The following is a 23,179-nucleotide window of genomic DNA, read 5'->3' as shown; positions in this document are numbered from 1 at the left end:
AGAAGCATGTAAATCCACATATTAACAATGACTAGCTTCAGGAGATATGATTATAGGCAATCTTAATTTTCTTCTTGGCTGTGTTTAATATACATGTTAATGAATAAGAGTTATCAGTTTAGGCAATGCAAGGTAGAATCATATTAATGGACTAAAGTTTAAAAACTCCCTCATTTATGGTACTTATAAAAACATCTCATTCTTTATACACTTTTTCTTTGTAAATATGATTTTACATATATGGTTAATTTTATTTTAATGAAATTTATTTATTAATAAACTGCCTTAAATGTGTGAACATTGTTAAATCACCAAACCAAAGGTAATACATCACAGCTAAGTTATTGCTTGACTTTCTCAAAAACTTCTCTGGTTGATTGCCTGGAGATTAGCAATTAAGTAAGATTTTTTTTTAAATTATATTTTGGTTCTTTATTTTCCTTACCTTTTGTCCTTGTGGTTATGCCATTTTTTTTTTTTTATATAGGGTCACAGGTAATGACAGTAAAATAACAATATACTGCCTTTCATATACAACAGGGAAAAGACATTAGGAAGATTAGTTTCTATTTATAAGAAACATTGAAACCATAAAAGAATAAAAAATCATATTCAGTAAGCCCTTGTTTTAGATATGTCTTTCCCCTACATTGCAATGTGCTGAATCACTCTTTCTTATGAACCACATGAATATTTAGGTTTCATTAATTTATTTTAAAATTCCCTGTTTTGTTCCTAATTATCCTCTTAATTTTTCTTACTATTATTGTCTCTTTTTGCTTCTTCAGTCATTGCCAGCAATATGTAAGGTCTCTGATAGTTAATGGTAATGTCAGAGGACATTTTCTGGATCCAAGCCAATCATAACATCTTTCAGTAATGTTCATATATATCAAGCTTGCCAGCTACTTACCAGTGCATAACAGAAGATAAATGTACACTACTGTACTACCAAGGGTAAAAGAATCCAAGCCATCTGACTGCTAGCAGCCTAATTTTTACATAGCTGTTTACAATTCTCATCATGTTATAGCAATAGGATTTATTAATCCTCTGACATTTTTCTCTTTGACAGCTTCTCAGCTTCTGTTATATCCTTCTTGGATGGGTAAGTACTATATGCTATTCTGAAACTGTGAGTCAAGTTTTGTATGTTGAGACTGTTTTAGACACTTAGTCTACTAAAGTGTAACAACTTGGATTTAACCCTATCAAAGATAAAAAAAATAGGGCTCAAGGGTTCAAGAAAAGTGAAATGAAGAAAAGTGAATTCAGAGATGTCATTGCAATGGAGCCTTTCAATATTTTTAACTCAGAGTGGGTTAAACTATAACTTACATTATAGTTTCTACGGGCAGGCCTTAGCATTTTACTCCAAATGGAAAACATACTTTTAAGACAGCTACATTCTTTCAAGAATATTCAAATGGTTTGATTTAGGAATATTTTTGCTATAATATTTTGAATTTTACATCTTTTTAACTCTACATTTTCAAATTAATTTCAAATCATTAATAATTAGTTAAAACCACCAATTCAAGGTGGTATTTGTCTCTTTATTGTGTATTACATTTTATTTAATTACTATTAAATAAGATTTGAAAATATATATTATATACGTTAAATACAAACAGTAAAAACAGAACAAAATTATTCAAAGGATGTGTGTGTGTGTGTGTGTGTGTGTGTGTGTGTGTGTAGATCCACATACTAACAATGACTAACTCCAGGAGATAGAATTATAAGCCATCCTAATTTTCTTACTTCTTATATATAATACTTTTATTTATATATACAAACACCTGAATTTATCATTTATTACAGCCAAGCTCTAAACAAGGTTATGCTGCTAGAATCTATAGCAAAAAGGAGAGAAAATATTTAAATTCTGTTATTCCCTTTGTCCAGTAAAAGAAATCAAGTATTTTGTTTAATGTGGACAGATACATTTCTTTATGCCAGTGAATCCAGAAGCAATTCAGGCATATAAAATATAGTAGTTAGATTCATGTTGTCAACCATAAATTTACCCAGAAATTTTATTCAGATGTGTAATTTATATTACCCATCTGATCGGATCTTTGTCTGATCTGTTGCTTGAAAATTGAAATCCTATCTTAGTTTTGTCTTAAGTTAGTCTCTTAAGTTAATGAAAATTTTGTTATATAAAATAAAGATGATATGGTTTCATGTTACTTCCTCATGATCTAATTTGATACATTTAGTTTAAAATTTTAAAAGGAAAATATAGTTATGAGATGATCTCACTCAAATTTCAGGTGTTTCACACTTTTGTCAAGTGATAAATGCTGTTTCTGTTATGATTATTTAAAATTTTGAGATGAACAACTAAAGCAATATACTCTCGTATTATTAGAGAAGGATCCATGATCTTTAGACATTGACATTCTTCTGTGAAAGTTTTGGAGTATGATTACATGTTTCCTCAACTATTCAGATGTTTTCTATCATATTTCTTCAAAGATGTAAAACAAAGTGTTAATTCCTACACATGTAGGAAAAATTCAAACATGTTATGCATTTTGTACATTTGATGCAACTTAGAATCTGTTTTAACCTTAGAAAGGAACTTGTTTGAGATAGTATAATTCTTCACCATCTTATTAGAAAGTCATAGTATTTGTCTAAAGTATTTTGAACACAGGTGTGGCAGTTGCACAGGGTTACACAGGATAAGAAGGGAGTGTTGGTGATTTTCATCTCTGTGTCTATCCGATTTCTTGTGGAGTCTTTTGTCTGATGTAGTTTAACTCAAAATCATTGCTATATATAGCCAAATTGTGTAATTTCCCAGAGATTCAGAAAACTGGTAAGTAACCAATGGAGAACCAATTAACTAATGATTAATTTTCACATACGTTCTTATTCATTAAAAAAATGGGGGAAGAAAAGAAAAATATGGTATACTCTAGATTCATCAGTTTCAATCTCTTTTTATGGTATACAGTAAAGTTCTAGAAAATGTCACAAGGTTAAAAAAATTTGATTTTTATGTCACTAGTCTTTATTAATGACTATCAGAGATCCTTTTAAAGTCAGTGTTTATTTTAAATTTTCAGTAATTTACAAAATAATGTTTTATATTCATGTCATTAAAATGACATTTCACCAAGAGCAACTCCATTTCCCCAAATTAGCACATCCTCATATTTTCTTTCTGAAGTCACATAAATGAATTAAATATTTTGTAACTGTTGTTATCTCATGCATGGTAGAAAAGTTTGGACCATTGCTAATAATAATTATTAGTAATTTTATATACATATATAAATCTATGTATAAAATTTATGTAAAAAATTACTGCTTGATTATTCCTCATAAGATGTTAGACCAGAGAAAGTACAGGCCACAAAAGATAGCTCTGGAAGTGACAGTAACAGATTTAAAGCATTGGATTACCTGGTTTTGTAACACTTATTAATAAATAAAGATTAATTTCAGAATATTATTAGGATATCTATAATTCTTTCAAAATTCAACTACATAGAGCTTCACAGTTTGAGGAGGGTCAGTGGTGTCGAAGAGGTCATAAAAAGGTTGTTGCATCTCACTCTTCACACATCACGAATTCATGATTTTAAGAGAATTATTAATTGTTGGGGTGCTAATTTTCCATTAACTATTTTAAATTGTAATTAATGACAAAGTGTATATTTTGAATCATAATGGAAATATTTCATATTTTTTAAAAATCCTATATATGATGAAAATCTATGAAAATTTATTTTTATTGAGGTTTGGATTTTTTCAGCATCTTATAAAAGTCAAATTTATAATGTATGGGTGCTTTGTAGAACAAGTACATCTCCAGATAAAGGAAAAACTTACATATACTTACAGAGGCCTCACTTCCCTAAAACCCCAAAGCATCTTGACTCTCTTTTGTATTACTCTTTTAATTTTTACCTAGATCATTTAAGATATACAGATACACAATTTGCAGACATGCAATTTCATAAATACTTTCAGAGATGAGAAATTGAATTACATGCTGTTTACATATTTACCAGGGAACTTTATTGCAGTCATTATATTTTATTTTTTTATTCTCTGGACGATTTTAAAAGATTATAATAGCATTTTTAAGTATTTAATTGTGAATTTCTAAAGAGCAGTGATAAACACGGCAACATTAGTTTTCTGATATTCTCAAAATTCAAAGAATAATAAAAGCCAATTTCCTTAGTCAATTGTTATATAAATTACTGAATAAGTATTGTGTGATGAGGCTATCAGTGTATAAAATTGTTTTAAAGACCTGGAACATGAATTCAACCTCAATGCAGTATATATGTCTCCATATTCTTCTCAAGAAGCAGAACCTGCCTATTATCAGCATATACAGAATATGGTGGACGTATGTTTTTCATATGAACACCATATCTCTTCCACTAAAATAACCCAGTTCATTCCACGTATGTCAATAGGCAGGGGCCCAGATTGCATCCCTTCATAACCCCCCACACCATAATGAGAGACATATAATTCAGGTCTCATATATAATTAAAGCTCACTGTACTGTTGGTCAGACAGATTGGTTTAGGGATGTGTGAATAATCTGTTAGGTCAGGTTAGGTTACTGCCTTTTGTCCCTATTTGCTACTCTGAAGGAACAAAGTAAAGGAAAGCTGAGATATGAATAGAAACAGAGTCACTATGTCATTGTTTGTGACCTAAAATCTTTTCAGTAACATCTGCCAGTATATTCACCTTTTTAAAAAACGCATTCTTATTTTGAGAATGATTCTTGATAAATGCATTAAGAAATATTGACTTAGTGGGATATATTTTGGGATTTCCAGGTCATTCATTTTCTGTGATGGCCTTGATAATAGTATGTTGGCTGAATCCAAATTTTGTTGTGTGACCAGGATCTAGACTTTCCACAAAATTTGTTAAATTAGGGGAAAACGAGGTATTTACATACATATTTTTTACAGTGTGAATGTGTATTTGTGTGTATGCACACGTGTTTAATTTTTTGGGAGATAAGTTAATTACTAAGAAAAGACTATAGCAGAATTACGTTTTCAATCTTTTATTGACATCTAGAGAATATACCACAGCTTCAGACGTTTAACTATTCTAAGGACTCTGGATCTGTTTTTCATTGTCTTTTAGGATCTTTGGAGAAGCTGCATGCATAGAGTCTTATATGACCTGAAGCAGTGCTCCTTTCCCCAATGAAAATGAATAGTTTTCATTCTATATACTGCTTGTTTCATTCTATATATTGCTGGTATGCATAGCTAAGTATGCCCTGTCTCCTGCTGCCATCCTTATTTCTTCAGTTCTTGAGATCACTGATGGGAGAAAAGGACAATTACTAAATGACATCTACAAAATGCTAAAGTGCTCACCCATCCATAAGATTCTTCTATTTACTGTCCTTATTATTTACGTTGATATTTACTTAATCTAGGATGTACACTCTTAACATATGGGGTGATTTAATAAGACCATGGAAATAAATATTATCCACTGTTCTTTCTTTCATTGAATTACATGAGATTAAGAATATCTGGGCTAAGGTTTCCACATAAAATGCTATAACATCTTTCGATGTACTCTTTTAAAATATACAGTAGAAGATGCCACTGAAGCATGGTATGCTGTATATTACCAGTGGAATGGACTTGTGCAATTGAGGATATGGTTTGAACCCTCTGGCAAGCACCATGCTTCTTTTTTTTTCAATCAATTTTACGTTATCAAATGTCTTGTGGTCACTTTAAGACAAAAACACAATCCCGATATGGTAAAATTTAAATGACTAACCCCATGTTAAAGTCAAATGCTGAACCTAATTTAAAGTTATTTCCCCTTCCTTCTTAGGGAACTTGAAATGAAAGGCAGAGCAGTGATTCTTCACCTTTTCCAGCTAGCAGTCCCTCAGCTTTTTAGCCAAGAACTCTTGAGTCTCCATGGTCAAAGTAGAAGGATGAGGAGAGAAAAGCAGATAAGAGCATTTTAATGATGAATTCAGTCCTTCTGGGCCAGATTCATTGCTCTTGTCCAACTTTTTTTTTCTTATGGACCATTTCTGTGGCTCTCATTGCTGGCCCCCTTTCCTTGTTATGGTCAGGGTCTCTCTTCATTTGTTTGTTCTAACTCAACCTCCAATGCTGACATAATGCATATCGGCCGCTTTGGCTAAGGCCCTAGAAGGTCATCCTTTTGGACAAGATGCCTTATTATGTGAGTACAGGCCAGTCCTCCTATTGCTAGATCCACACTTAGTACATCAGCTTCTTACATTTTTGACCCACCATCAGGGCACATGATGTGATTTTGCACCTGCGACCTTCTGCTATTTCCCTTTTAGCTTTCTCAAGCATGGGTCAAGAACCGTTCTCAGTGTTACACCCCCTTCAGTGACACATGTAAGATTCCTTGACTGGTCTGTTGAAGTTTCTCTCACCAACTCAGGATTAGTTTTACCCTCCACTTTTTGAAGTATGGGTGTAGGAGGGATTATGAGAGAGGACAGAGTATACGATTCAGTATTCCGCTCTCTCCAAAGAAATATTCTTCAAATATTCTGTCTTTATTTTCCAACTCTCAACCATTTGCATCATTGATGTAACTGAGGGAATTCATTTTAATTATCAACTTGAATTTCTATAAATGATCCATCTATTATGTATTGGTGACTAGGCAAAAATTTTATTTTTAACATGCTGTTATATTAATTTATATTCTAGAATTTTGTTTCATATTTTAGAATTTCCTTCAACTAACTAATGCGTGTCCTAAGGTCATGAACTGTGACTTTTATTCCTTTTATTTTTCATATTGGTCCTGACACAGATAAGTCATCATTAACTCTTTTTGGATGGATAATTGAATCAGACTTTAAAAAGAGAAAAAAGAAAGTTGGGAGCTAGATCCTGAATGGGGAAAACCTAAATCATAGATAGAAAATACAAATGTTGATATCAGTAGAGCCTAATTGGAGTAGTACTTCAGAGGAAAGATAATATATAAAGCACTTTCATATTTAAAACATGTCACAAATTCTTCGACACACCTCCCATCAGGCCAAGTCTATGTCCACTCCCCTTGAGCCTAGAGATGGTCTTTGTGACCACCTCAATGAATACACTACAAAAGTGATAGTGCCTTACTCTGTCTGAGGCTTGATTTTAAAAGTTCATGTAGCTTTTGTAGGTCTCTCTTGGGACACTTGCTTTGGGAGGCTTTAGCAACCAAAAAATCTAGCAGTTCTGAGGACACCAGGTAGAGAGAGAAATCAAGACAGTTGGAATGGAAATATTTCATTTTAAGCCAAATTTGGAGGAATTATGAAGCAGTTGGGATTTGCTTTGTTCAGCAAACAAAAAAAAAATGTTTTACAAGCCCTCTTAAAGAGACAAAAAGCCTTCTAAGCATGCTAAGACTGTGCTTCACAGATACTGTCTGTAAACAATAGGACATCAAGGAATTTTAAGTATTTTCCCCACAGCAGCTTTAAAAGTATCCCAAGATAGAAAAGAGCTTTCCCAAAAGATATTTCTGATAGTGTATTTTCTCTAATAGGAAGAACTATAAATCAATTCACAAAAAACCCACATAATTTTAAAGAAATTTTATCAGATGAGACTAAAAGGACAGAGACAATATAAAATTAAAAGAAGACTTAGACTCGAAAATTTCCATGGGCTGGAATCAGGCTGAGAAAATATTCAGATTCAAACACAAATTATTTCTCTAAAAAAAGAAGGATGACTCAGAAACCAAAATCAGGACCCAGAAGGCAGAGTTGTAGAAAAAACATTTCTAGGCAATAAAACTAAGCCATTATTAAGAAACTGGCAACAGATACCCAGCTGGATTTCAGAAATACTATGAATCAGTGACTCTGTTTGTCTCCCATTTGATATATTTTGAATGCGCGTATATAGAGCAGTCATCCCATACCTGAGCCACCAGTATATGTTGGCTTTATGGTGGGGAGATAACTTGTCTATTCAGTTCACAGGTCTTAAGACTGAGAGAAACAGTAATGAAGAAGCTGTACTGAAAGAACAACAACCAGAGAGCCTCATATGTGCCCAAATCTGATTTAGACAAGTTGCTGCAACTTGGACCTGAGTCTGATGCTATAGTATAGGATATGAGATATGTGGGGGTCTTGGGAGTGAGTGGGTGTGTTTTACATGTAAAAAGTGTAAATACTTTGTGGAAAGAAGGTGGACTGTGCCTCCAAGTTCTTTGACACTCAACAGTTCAAGAAGTGGGGGCCTGTATGCCTGCTCTCCCGGAACCTGGACAGGATGTTGTAACTGCCTCATAAGATAGAATGTAGTAGAAGGAATGCTGTGTGACTTTGGATAAAAATCCGTGCAGCTTCTGCCAGTTTTTCTAGGGACATTTGCTGCAGAAGACCATCAGCCACCATATAAAAAACCCAGCTACCTTGAGGCTACCACGTGGAGATATCAGGTGGAGAAACCATATTTAAAGAGAAGTGATGACCAACCAGCAACCCCAGTTGTCTGGCACTCACTGTTTGAGTCTTTCAAGCTACTCAAGTGTTGAAGTCTTCAAGATAACCCCATCCCTGACACGAGACACTGTGCAACTACTGCATGGGAAACTCAAGTCAGGGGAGAACTGACTGAGCCCACTGAAGTGCTGGATTCATGAACAAATAAATGATGCTGCTGTTTTCAGCCACTATCTTGGGCTGCTACACAGCAACAGATAGTCAGAACAAGAACTATAAAATACTGAGAACTTTTTTTCCTTTAGAAAATACATGAAAAATTAACTAGTTGTAGACTTTATTTTACCAATATGGTTTAGATCAAGATTCCTGATAGCAGCGCTATGGACATTTGAGGCCAAATAATTTTTGTTACTGGGTGCTTCCCTGTGTTTTATTGAATGTTTAGCAGCATCTCTGCCCTGTTCTCACTAGATGCCAATGGCACATAATCCTTCTAGTTGTGACTACTAAAAATGTCTCCAGACATTTCCAGAAGAGGCAAAATCACTCTTGGTTGAGAATCACTAGTTTAGATAAATTTAAGGGAAGAATGGTAGGAGAAAAATAAATCCTGGGAAAGAAAAGAGTATGGAAAAAAAAGAGTATGGAACTTTCTAGCCTAAATAGCAAATAATTTATATCAAGTCCTCTAATAATAAACCATAAAGTAGAGACACTATTGAAACAAGCGTATTCTAGAATCAGATGTTCTGTTTGCAAAATCTTCAAAATATCCATGTTGTCCATACTTGTGTAACTACATAGGATTAGAGGCCCATTAAGTTATGGGGTTATTGAGGTTCACCTTGACTAATTGTTTTATTTGTTTCTGGCAATTTTGTATCTCTTATTTCAGGCTTCAGCTGATTTTTCATGTTATTTTCTATTGTTTCAGTAAAAAAGTACTTTTAGAAACTAATGGCTTTCCAAGAGATGAGTTTTGTCCCTCAGATAACCCCATAATTTAGCATTTCAAGCTTTTAAAATACTTATCAAGAAACAGTTGCTAATTGAAACCAATGAGCTATGCTGTACATTTCTGACAGCATAATGTACCTCTTCAAATTTTGGTAATAATAATTGCATGGCAACTTACAATTCAGAAAGGAAACACTATCAGAATTTTTAGCCATGAAAAAAAAAGGATTAGGGTTTGGAGTGAGGGGACATTAGATTTTAGTAAGAATCCTTGTTTTCTCCTGTAGTGTGAATATTTTAAACTATTAACACATTTCTGGTTTTTCACTTTTATAGAATCCATATTCTTATATAAGCCATTTAAGAATGGGTGTTAGTTATAAAGCAGAAACTAACACACCATTGTAAAACAATTATACTCCAATAAAGATGTTTAAAAAAAAAAGAATGGGCTCTGTGTAGTCTGTTGTAATTTATTAGATTTGTTTCAAACTTTTCTTTCTGAACTAGGGTTATTACGATAATTATAATTTCTAGTTTTCCTTTTTTTTCTAATTGTTTAATCATCCAGAAGGAGGTTGGTTGGCCAAGAAGACAGTGAATGCGTTCATTTTGTTTCCATCTTGGGACCAATAATACTGCCATTGTTTCCTAACGATTCTGTTTCTAGTGTTGATTGTCATAAGCAGTAAGAAACCATGAGAAAGTTAGTGGAAATTCAGTTTTACAATTGGACAGTGAAAATCTATCACCAGAACAATGAAGACAGCTCAGGGTGTAGTTTATAGTGCTAGGAGGTGAGAAGCATTAACTACATGTTTAATGGGCAAGGGATTCTCCTATGCTCCCAATGTAGCATCATGTTTCTACTGGAAGTCTAAGTAAGCTAGTGCCTCATAATATTCTGGACTTAACTTTCAAATATACAAGACATTATCTTTTTCTTGGTAATTGGCATGTCACTATTATAAGACATATGTCTGTCATCAGTTGACAGCTACCACTTATCAGAGGGATAGGACATTCATTGCACAGAGCATTCAAATAGATTAAATAAATTTTCTTCTTTTTACAAAACTTTACATGGTGCGATGACATGTAAATTGATTTGTAAACTATTCATAACTTCTAGATGGGTTTACCTCTTTCATTTTTCAGGAAGGAAGGACTTGTCAAGTTGGATTGATCTGGCATGCCAGTACATTAGCCCTTCTATAACTGATTTTCATTTTAATGTTACTCTCTTTTTTGCAAGGGCAAGATGCTAAATGAGATGAGATAATTTACATTTTGTCACATTTGCTTTCAAAGATTAATGTACACCAACAAGAGGAATCAAAAAGATAATATTAGGTAGAGCGAAGTTATGAAGCAAAGGCAGTAAGTTACTATTGAAAAGCAAAATTAGATGGTATGTTGTTTATTAAAATGGTTTCTTATCATTTATTCAAAATAAATGAACAGAGCAGTAATACCTAAGAGCTTACATTTTGAAATGTGGCAGATTTGAGAATGAAACCTAGATCTGCAGTCTTATGGTCCTGTGATATTCATTTACTTCTCCAGTGCTTTTATGTTCACACATACACCAAAAGGAAAAAGGGCAACTCTTTAAAAGGTTTTGTGTATGAATGAACATCCCTAAATCAATTTAAATATTATTATTAATATTATTGTTATACTTTTTAAAATAAAGGGACAATTTATATATTGATTATTATATATAATCGATAAGGTTCAACTCATATAATGACATAAATTATCATGTGACTTATGGTGGAATTCTTACAACTTCACGGTTATTTCTCAAATGTGTCATATGATCGGAAATGATACTGAAAATTTTTTGTTCACTTTTGCTTGCAGCTGTCTTATTCTGACTCATAACATACGTATATTACTTTAATAGATTCTCAAATGATGCCTTTCTATTTCTCCTTCCTTTTCTTCTCTCCCTCCTTCCATTCTTCCTTTCTTCCTTTCTCCCTCTCTCACTCCCTCCCTTACTCCTTCCCATTCACCCTGTATATTTACTGAAGATTTAATATGTGTCAGATACAGAGATAGACCCTGCAAACATAACACTGAGAACACTGGAGCATTTGTTCCCAAGGTACAACCCCTCTAATAGAAGCAGAAAAGTCATGACATTAAGAAGAATTAAATACTAACCTGTGTGTGGCAAACGAACAAAAAAATATCACAAAGGAACAAGACATTGATTATGTTTTCTTTCTGTGTTTACTTCATTCCCCAACTTGTCCATACCTGGAATATATATTGTTGCACCGTTTAATGGATGTCTATAAGGTGTTCTTTCTAACAGAAATTTAGTTCTGTTGTTTCAAATATGAAATTTCTATAATGGTTATGATGACTCACAGATACAGTATAACCTAGTCACTGTGTGTACTCACTATGTGTATCTTTCATAGTCTGCTTCTACCGTAACTGTCTAACGTTATTTTGTATGCAAAATATCGAAAAATCTTTATTTTTATTTAATTCTGTTTGGCTTATATTTTGTTCTGACCTCCTGTCATAGATCACAGTAGATCACAGTACTTTTGAGAAAGTAGGGCTCAATACCTTAATAGATCAGTCAATAAATGATGAAATGAATGAATAAACACATGATTGATGAACTGAATGATTGGCTGACTGAATGAGAACCATATGGCATATTTTTCTTGGTGTTCTCTGTGCCTAGAATATCTTTTCTTATGTATGTACATATCCCAGGCTTCAGTTTCCTGCCATTTCGTTCTCCTTTGATCAAATCAGTTGATAATGCCATCCTAATAAGTTATTGTTTATGTTAAACATTTTTCTATTAAATCCTTTTTGACATACCTTATGCCAATGTTTTCTTGTTTCATTTCCATGCCTTCTCAGATAGCTAACATGTAGAGAATCATCCATTGCATGCCTTCATCAATATTTTGATAAAACTATCTTTTTCTAAAGCCTAGAGTCTTCCAAAATTTACATATATATGTATATACACAAGTATATAGATATATATATTTCTATATATATATATATACACACATATGTGTGTGTGTGTGTATATATATATATATATCTCTACATAAGCTCGTGTGTGTGTGTTTTTGTATACATGCATCCCTTTATAGTGGAGGTACATGATCTTAAAATCCCATAAATACTAATATATTTAATAGGTGTTCCCCCTTATAAGCCTGTGGCTATAACAAATGTGTGTTTTATTATGTGATAACCTAAGAATATGAATTAAAATTTTCAGAATAAGATGATATATTCTCAGAGAGTAGGGTCAACCTAATGCTTGTTGGTTTAAATATTTGACAGCTGTTCGAACATATTGTCATTTGGAAGGGGAAAAATGAACCAGTTCATCAAAATCAACAATATTCACAGAGGGAGTTGTATAGTGTCAGAGCTACCTTTAAATTAAATGTAGCCTTAAAGAAAAAAAATCATTTAAACCATCTATTGTACAAAAGAAGACACTAGTTAATGGCAACCCGCTTATCTTCACCAGAAGCAGAACTGCTGAATGTAATACCATGCATGTCATTGTGTGTGTGTGTGTGTGTGTGTGTGTGTGTGTATTGTGTAGCCTTATATATTTTAGTGGAGCATTTCACAGTAATTAACTCGAATGAAAACTTGTTCTACACAGATTTTCAGAATAAATAGTTGGCAGTTACATATGGACTAAACTGTTGCACTGCTAACCTTTTAACAAAATCTCTTTCCATGAAACAATTTTATTAATGCTCATTATTACTCTCATGGTGGGATGGTGGCTTTTCATTTTTCGATTTAATGACTGTAGATCAATATGTATTGGGTCGTGGAAACATACAGACTCTGTTGGGGATGGGAATCAAAGTAGGAAAATATTGTCTACAGCTGGCAGCTACCATTTATGTGAAAACTCAAGGGAGTTTTTCCTTCTTGATACCTGGATAGAACCGGTATACTCCATCCACATTTCTTTCAAAATTAATTTTGTTTATGTTGTGGCTAAAAGGTGAAAATCTGAAAAACACTATGTTCTGTTTCCAGTTTTAATGATTAATGATCAAAGAAAAATCCAATTGTCAAAAATAATAATTTTGCCATGAGTCACAGTGACACCAGATGACAAAGAAAGTTTTATCAAACTGGAATTTTAACTCATGAAATGTTGGACACAACTGCATCCTCCAATGGCTCATTTATTCTGTGCTGATAATATATAGCCTAGAACATTGAATTCACTCAGGTTTAATGAGTTTTTGCTTTTGACATACACACTATGAAGATTTTTTTATTTATTGTGGTCAAGTATTGATTGCATTTTTCATGGATCAGGAACTGGTAAACATCTTAATTTTGAAAAACACTGTTTTGTTTTTCCTCTGCCATAATTTTATTTTTTCTTAAATTAGGGTATTATATTTTATTGATACAAGGTGAATAAGAATAAATTTTATATTTATACATTTCAAAAATATTTAAACTTTAAAAATCTTTGGATATCTTTTCAATATATAATGCATTTTTATTTTTTTATTCTCCAAACGTTTTTTCCTACTAAAATTTCAAATCTGTTTTTTAAAAAATTTTATAAGTGGATGAAGTAGGGAACTGCCACAAATTTGCAGTCTAAAGAACTTTATTTTATAAATGGGTACTTATACAATATAAGAAGCTATCTCTAGTTTATGACAATATATCAAAATAGAAAACTTCTTCATTTAAAACTGTAGTATCCATTCCCAGGGCTGGGCAGGCTTCATGGGCATGTGACCTACGAATTTGAACAGGGTCCCACACTTAGAAGGACGCCGTTCTTGGTTTATGCCTCTGCTATTGCTATCTCGAAATTCTTAAAAATTTTTAACAAGGAGCCCCACATTTTCATTTTGTGCTGGGCCATTGAAATTATTCACTGTGCCCCAACACAGAGTAACATGGAAAATATCAAACTATCCATGTTTGTATAATTTGATATATTAGCAATTTTAATGTAAAAATACTAATTTAAATAACTAAATTTGTGAGGTGACAGACTATCTAGTTTCCTTTTTTTGCCTCCTCCTGTTCTTTATTCCAAATTAAAAGGTATCTTCTACAATTGGACAAAAATTTGTACTACTGAAATGAAAAGTAATAACCAATAACCGTATTTTCATGCGTATGACAGTGCAGTGACCATCTACGCACAAAATTTTGAGTTCACATTTTTGACTACAGTTGACCCTTGAGCAATGTGGGGTTGAACTGTCTGGGCCCACTTACACACCAATTTTTTTCAATAGTAAATACTACAGTATTTACCAAGGTTGGCTGAATCTGAGAATGCTGAACCAAGGTTGGTTGAATCTGAGGCTCTGATGAAACTGCAGATACAGAGAAACCTTGGATAAAGAAGGCTGAGGACCAACTATAAGTTATGTTTGAGCATGGAGGGTTGGTGCCCCTAACCCTCTTGTTATTCAAGCATCAACAGTATTTCCAAATTCTGTGATAGACCTGCTTTGGTACCTTTCCCATTTTCTCTTTATTAGGCCAGTATTTCTATCTCCCAGTTATTTTGAGTGGTGAATGAAGCTGATCTAAGACAGAACGCTTTTCCTGGAAGTGGAGCCAGAGACAGTGATTATGAATACGTTTTGAGAAATTGCTTTCTAGAAAGATTACATAATGTCGTATTGTCCATAGTAGATGTACAAGATTATTTACCACAACTTTATCAGCAGAGAGTTAATGTGAAAAGGGAATCCAATCACTGGTGTCCAATTTGATTGTGAAAAGCAGCAGCTCGTTTTTAATTTAATTTACTGTATCAGCGATTAATGAAGTTGCAAGTTTTTTCATTTATATGTTGGCTGTTCTTATGCCTGTTTTGCTTTTTCCATTGTAGTGTAAGTTGGAATTACTATTGTTTATTGTCTATAAAAAACAATGATATCATAAGCATAACCTTTATTTGAAGTAAAGTTTTACCAAGGTCAGTGATTAATAATTCTCAGTTGACACTAAGATCAGAAAAAAAATGGACTCAACTTGCAGAATTAGGACCTTTTTGTCCATATGTATAAGAAGTTTACACCAAGTGAGAATATTAACACAGAAATAAAGTGAGATTCTAAAATTTCTGTCTCTACTGATGTGTATATATGTATACACACACACACACACACACACACACACACACACACACACACACACACACACACATATACATACATACCTGTCTCTTTGACAGTGTTTATAAGTAGATCTGTGAAACTCTCAAAGTCTCTTTAAAGATCCAGGACCTGTAATCATGAATAACTCTTAAAAATATTCAGAATATAGTTTAATCATAAATCTTCTATGGCTGCTTGTGATAAAATAACCATCTCTTAGGGTTTATAAATATCAAGCTTTTTTAGTACCTCTGCCTGCAGGTATAAAAGTGACCCGATTCTCATACTTATTATTATCAATATGTACATATGCCGGATATGTAAAATATAATGACCAAAGGATGTTTCTGTCAGACAGAGACTTGAAAAGAAAAATATGGTCTGGTGCTTTTTTTCTTCCCACTTGTCATTTGGAGAGTCCAGTATGTTTCATGCTTTGGGAAATGTGCCAGTCCCTGAAACAGGAGACATATTGAGGTCCTTGCCTTATTTCCCTCGCTGCTATAGAACATATTATAAATGGAAAATTCATATCCTATTAGAAATAGCATAAAATAATCAAAGTTATTTTCTTAAGTGCTGAACAGTTCCCCATAGAAAACTCTCCAAAACCCAATCTGTAAAACCCTATCCATCTTTCAGAAGTCCAATAGGTTTCCAATTCCCTTATGAAAACTTCCTTACTTCTCACTTTCCTTTGAGGTATGACAATTCTTAATAGTGTACATCATAAAGTGTAGCATTTAATTATGTACCACTAATACAGCTGCTTAGCGGCAAATAAAACAATGCACTGTAGCTAGTTTAAGCAGAAACTAAGAGAGAGAGAGAGATCGTATAGTTTACAGAATCTTACAAGACACAAATATTGGTGTTCGAAGTCTATGTTGGCAGGAACAATGCTTCAGATACAGACAGTTCTGGAAAAGGCAACATTTTCCTTCCTCAGCCTCCAACAAACCCCAGAACAAAATTAAAATTCTCTCTGTTTGAATATGATTAGATGGGTCTGGAGGACATGCCAGCACTTTTCTATAAGAAAGGTTTCAAATTCTAATTCTGCTTAAAATTTGAGAAAGTGAGGCAATAACACAGGAAGTTACCTAAAACAAGAGGCTGCTCAGTGTAAATGAGGGAACACAAAATATGAAATATACTATCTCCCATGATATGATTGTTACAGCGTGTGTGTTTTTTTTGTTATTCCTAAAAGCATTTGAATCTTAAAAGTGTTAAGTCGTGTGCCATGCTTCTTCGTACAGACCTGGTGTCCTCTTTACCTGGATTCAAAACTTTGTTCCATTAGTGTGACTTTGAAAGAAAGAAAATTGATTTTGCTATCACCAATCAAATTAACTCATCAACAAATGTTGGATAATAAAATCTGTCTCATAGGGTGATTGTTAGAACTGAAGGAAACAGCTTAAGTTCCCAGGACAAATACTAGGTACTTTATAACCTTTGTTTCTTGTCTTTCTCCCTTATACATTATTCTATAAACATTTATCAATACAGTGATGAGCACATCAAATTTACTGAAACAATTGCTCTATTTTCTGCTATGTAGGCTCATTAATAAAAATTACAGAAGAATTTAGAACTTAGTTGTAGTAAACATGTTTTATCACCCATCATACAAAAACTCATTTCTACTGGTATTCAGCCTTCCCAATTCGTGTAGGAACCATAATAGGAACCAGAGGGGTCATTCCTACCTTTTCAGCCCAGCACAGCCAGAGGGCTGACCCATAACAAGTCGGGAAAGATGTTTTCTCCAAGCAGGGTGACACTTGTTCTCTAGGAATACAGAGAAGTTATTCAATGGGAGAATAACAATAATAAATTTTTAATAGTTTCTCTAAAAAAGTGAAATGAAGTAATTCAAGCAGAGCACTTATAAAAGAGCCTTGAATCCACTCAAAACTCAATAAAACTTAACTCTTATCATTGTCATTGTTACTTATGGAAGGCCATATTTATGGTAAAAGTCATACTGACCTTGGGGTGGTTTGACCAAACCATTGTCTCAAACATTTGCTTCTAGAGCTTCCTTGCTACTTGTTTTTTCTAAGTCTGTCATAAATTCTGAGAACTCCTGATATCCTTGCAATACTTAAATCCTTCATCTTAAATTAGTCTGTTGCTTAAAAAACAACTATGACTGATAAATATACCAAAAAATTTGCCTTTGAAATTTTAGTAATGAAGAGGCTTGAATTTCTTAATTAACTAGTTGAACTGTTTGGATTTTGTCTTCTAAAACAGTTAATCTGTCCATGACCAAAATGGAGAGAAGACACTGAAGAATACAATAGCAAAGCCTGGCCTCTATTTAAAATCCTGAAACAATAGAAACAATATATCATATTGAAATTCCTTACTTTATTTAAATTTTATTAAATCCCTTGAAAGACTTTCTATTGTATATTAATAAATTTAGTTTTGTTATTTTCTAGTTGTACATTACTGAAGAAGTTTCCTAATATCAATAAAGCTAAATTTTCTCACTTGTCAAAAAGGAAAATAATACTATTTTTATAAGATTTTTCTTTGGTAAGGATTGCATTAGATATTATATACAGTGCACTAAGTAATATTAGTTTTATATACAGTGCACTAAGTAATATTAGTTTTTTTAACCAAAAAGTTGAATGAACATTTACAATAACAAGGAAAGTCTTAGCTTTTTTAGTTATTGAATCAGGCCAAACTAAAGTTGTAGTCATATAGTTTCTAGTTTAATCAAAACATCCCTTTCACTTCTGTCACTGTGGATGTAGATGTAGCTCTCTCCATATTAATGTTACTGAACCAAACTTGGGTCCACTTGCCCACATCAGTAAAGCCAGTCTACTGACACTGGGTTGTGGTAAAGAAAAGTGCAGCGTTTATCGTAAGGCACCAGACGAGCTGTCCGGAGCAGCTAATGCTCATAAAGCCCAAACTCCCTCCTGGGTCTCCAGGAAGCATTTTGAAAAGCAAAGTGAGGGAGGGGTGTTGCAGGGTGTGTGACCAGCTTGTGCACAGTTCTCTGGTGGTGTCACAGGGGTTAACATTATCAATTCTCAGGCTTCAGTAGACCTGGGGGCAATGTGCTCATGGTCATCAAGTACTTAAATTCTTCCACTTGGTGGCAGTTTTAGCATCTGTAAAATAACTCAGGAAATATGCATCAGATACTGTTATCTAGGTACAGTAAGTCCCCTACATATGAATGAGTTCCTTTCCGAGAGCACGTTTGTTAAGTCCTATTTGTTCGTTAAGTCCAACAAAGTTAGCCTAGGTACCCAACTAACAAAATCGGCTATACAGTTCTGTACCACAATAGGTTTATAATACTTTTCACACAAATAATACGTAAAAACCAAACAAACACAAAATATAAGGAAAACATTTTTAATCTTACAGTACAGTAACTTTGCAGACCCGTTAACTAATTTATGTGGTTGGACATGCAAATGTACATTCGCATCTTTGAAAGTTCGCCACTTGAAGGTTCATATGTAGGGGACTTACTGTACTTCAGAGAGGAGCTGAATATTCGGTGACTACCATATGGCTAATTCACTGTTTAAATTCTTACCAGTCCACCAGGCCCAGCTGCTATTGTTGTCACTACACGTTTACATCCTTTCAATCATTAATTTTTGAGCCAGGCTTTTGTGACTCAGGGGAGGCCTGGGAAACTACAGTTCTACTGAGACAGGTAGTGAGACAGGTAGAGGACGTGGGAGGAGGGGTCTGTCCTGGGAAGGCCCCATAGGGTCCTGCTCTGTTACCTTAACCTATTTTTATGCCTTTGTCAGTGTTTATTTTAAGTTCTACCTAGGAACAATAATATTAGAATGCCATCTCATTTAAATATGGTCAATTATTTTCTTTGAGAGGTATGAGGTTAAGGTATAGTGACATGGTTGTGAAAAGCTTCATTTTTCTTTACCTGAAGTCTCTATGTATATATTTACCTTACATTTAGTGGCCCAATATTTGTCAATAATTTAACTTCTATATGTTTAGGTTTGTTTGTTGTTGCTTTGGAAATTGTTGCTTTGATTGTTGTTCTTTTTTTTTTTTAATTTGGGAGAATTGTAAGAGTGGTTTGGCTATTTATCATAAAAAAATTTGACTCTTCTAGAAACAATTTGCTTTTTCCTTGAGAAAAAATTTTGATTTGCTCTAATACTTTATACACCTGTACTAGATGTATGTATAAATATTTATATGATGCACAGTTTTCTAAATATTAAATTGACTTTACTTAATTACATGCCTGTTAGATACTACTCATCTGCCACCAATATGGGCACATTTATACAGGCGTACTTTAACTTTGCATTTTGTGTTTTTTATCTGTTTTTTTGGCTCTCTTCAGTGTTTCTTCACAGTTATTAGTAGACATAAGAGAAAAATAGTGGTTTGATCATGAATAAATAGCAAAGCAGAAAGCATATACATGGAACATATATATTAGTATACATATAAAATGAACTCTGCATTGGTAAATGTAATATGTTTAGTGACTTCAAACATATATATATATATATATATATATATATATATATATGTATATATATATACACACTCTGATGATCCAAGTTGATATATAAATTATATACCCATTTATGGTGAAATTCTAATCAGAAATAGAGTGAATAGATGGAAAAATACATTTTCTTTTCCTTCTTGAAAGACATGGAAATAATACTCTCTGGAATACAAGAAACAATCTTAAGTGCTTATATTACTGCAGCATATTGATTTTCTGACTGTAGGATCCATCATAATTGAACAGTAAACTATCATATTTCCTTTGTGGCAGTGTTGTCTGAAGTATATAATTTAGAATTATGTATTAAATGAATTTAAATAAGTCCCTTGGATTTATTTATTTATCTACCTTATTTGAATTAAATTGACCTTCTGTATGCTAATGAGAATATATAGAATCCCTACTTAATGTTGAAGAATGATTAGAATTTTAACTTGTTTTGGAATATAAATTAATCCTCTAGTTAGTAAAAATGGAGAAGAATGTGCCTTGTTGCTCTGAAGAACTTAACAAAGAACGCTATCTTGCCCATTAACTGTGAGCTTACTGCCTCTTTTTCCTTGCATGTTTTTCTAATCAATGACATACTTTCTCCCTTGAGGCACATGGGAGTTTAGCAATTACTTGCAGCTCTAACACTAGGCAATTTCTTCCTGGACTGCAATCTCTTAGAGTTCAATTTTCTCAACCACAGACAAAATGATGAGAATGAATTCATTCCTTCAGAATGAAACCAAGTGAATAAACTAAATGTGATTGAAATGAGCTTAGGTGGCACTCATACATAAATCAACAGACAACCCTGGCACATAACCCAACTGTACATACTTATGGCATGTGTTTCATGTTCCAGCAAGTTTTTAAAGTTTTTTTTAATCTTCCAAAGAACATTTTTTAAAGTCCCAGTAAAGTTCAATATAAATGTATAATTGTAATTATGTATAGATATCGCCATATAACTCTGCAAAGAGGTTGTATTACATTATGTGTGCTTCAACACTATAAGAGAGCCACTGTGACCACATGACTTCACCAATACTCAGTGATAACAAATGTTTTTGTCTTTGTCAGTCCGTTAAGTAAAAAAGCAAAATAAAAAAAAACAACAGAAAACACTGATTCCAGGATGAGTGAGGTTAAATAATTTTCACAGTTTTATTATGAATTTTTATGAATCTATTCATGCTAGTTTTACATTTTTCAAGTGGATTCTTTTCCTTTTTTCTTTGTAAAAACTCATCTCCATGTAAAGAATTGTCTTTTACTGCATGTGTTGCAGATTTATTCCACCAGGTTTAACTATTACACACACATATCACTCATAGGAATTTATCCAATAAACATATTGGACAAATTTATAAAGCTATATTTATTTTTGTACTATTAGTAAAGAACTAAGGCTAGAATTCACATAAATATGGTAAATAAAGGATGGATTTATATAAATTTTGATACACCCCTTCAATAGAATATAAAGTTAAAGAATGAAACAGACCTATTTGTGATATCTAAGCTTTGCCCTGGGAGAAAGGCAATACAGAAAAGTGATTTTAGTTAACAAATAGAATTTAGAGGCAGGATTGAGAGTTTTATATCATATATAACCTTTTGTATTAATTTAATTTATTGTCATGAATTTGCTTTATCTTTTTTTTTTTTACATCTTTATTGGAGTATAATTGCTTTACAATGGTGTGTTAGTTTCTGCTTTATAGCAAAGTGAATCAGTTATACATATACATATGTTCCCATATCTCTTCCCTCTTGTGTCTCCCTCCCTCCCACACTCCCTATCCCACCCCTCCAGGCGATCACAAAGCACCTAGCTGATCTCCCTGTGCTATGCGGCTGCTTCCCAATAGCTATCTACCTTACGTTTGGTAGTGTATATATGCCCATGCCTCTCTCTCACTTTGTCACAGCTTACCCTTCCCCCTCCCCATATCCTCAAGTCCATTCTCTAGTAGGTCTGTGTCTTTATTCCTGTCTTACCCCTAGGTTCTTCATGACATTTTTTTTTCTTAAATTCCATATATATGTGTTAGCATATGGTATTTGTCTTTCTCTTTCTGACTTACTTCACTCTGTATGACAGACTCTAGGTGTATCCACCTCATTACAAATAGCTCAATTTCGTTTCTTTTTATGGCTGAGTAATATTCCATTGTATATATGTGCCACATCTTCTTTATCCATTCATCTGATGATGGACACTTAGGTTGTTTCCATCTCTGGGCTATTGTAAATAGAGCTGCAATGAACATTTTGGTACATGACTCTTTTTGAATTATGGTTTTCTCAGTGTATATGCCCAGTAGTGGGATTGCTGGGTCATATGGTAGTTCTATTTGTAGTTTTTTAAGGAACCTCCATACTGTTCTCCATAGTGGCTGGACCAATTCACATTCCCACCAGCAGTGCAAGAGTGTTCCCTTTTCTCCACACCCTCTCCAGCATTTATTGTTTCTAGATTTTTTGATGACGGCCATTCTGACCGGTGTGAGATGATATCTCATTGTAGTTTTGATTTGCATTTCTCTAATGATTAATGATGTTGAGCATCCTTTCATGTGTTTGTTGGCAATCTGTATATCTTCTTTGGAGAAATGTCTATTTAGGTCTTCTGCCCATTTTTGGATTGGGTTGTTTGTTTTTTTTTATTGAGCTGCATGAGCTGCTTGTAAATTTTGGAGATTAATCCTTTGTCAGTTGCTTCATTTGCAGAATTTGCTTTATCTTTATCATCACCATCATCATTGTAGTTGTCATTGTCATCATAATCATTCGAGTACAGAATCATTCTTGTTCAGCTTTTAGTAACCAATTTATATTTACATGAAATTTATCATGTAATTTTTAAATTTTTTTGGTGGGGGTGGGTGGGTTGTTTGTTTTTTGTTTTCATAGAGGAAAATATCTGCATTGGCAATAAGTATTGAAAGGTAAGGATGAGTGGGAGACAGTTTGGATGATGACACCTAATTTGTGCAGCTCCTTGGAGGATATAATCTCATTCTGATTTTTCTAGGTGCA

General features: G+C 33.3%; 1 protein-coding gene across 1 annotated transcript in view; it reads left to right on the top strand.

Annotated features, from left to right (window-relative positions):
* The window catches only part of MGAT4C (MGAT4 family member C), a 613,336-nt gene that overhangs the window by 90,659 nt on the left and 499,498 nt on the right, over nucleotides 1-23,179 (top strand). The window contains exon 3 of the mRNA XM_067698739.1: nucleotides 1,076-1,108. The gene's annotated coding sequence lies outside the window, so the exon portion shown is untranslated. The remainder of the gene's footprint in view (nucleotides 1-1,075; nucleotides 1,109-23,179) is intronic.

This window comes from Pseudorca crassidens, chromosome 11 (genome assembly GCF_039906515.1).
Source record: "Pseudorca crassidens isolate mPseCra1 chromosome 11, mPseCra1.hap1, whole genome shotgun sequence".
NCBI lineage: Eukaryota > Metazoa > Chordata > Mammalia > Artiodactyla > Delphinidae > Pseudorca > Pseudorca crassidens.
Note: the sequence above shows the minus strand (reverse complement) of the source record. Positions and strands in the feature narration are given on the sequence as shown.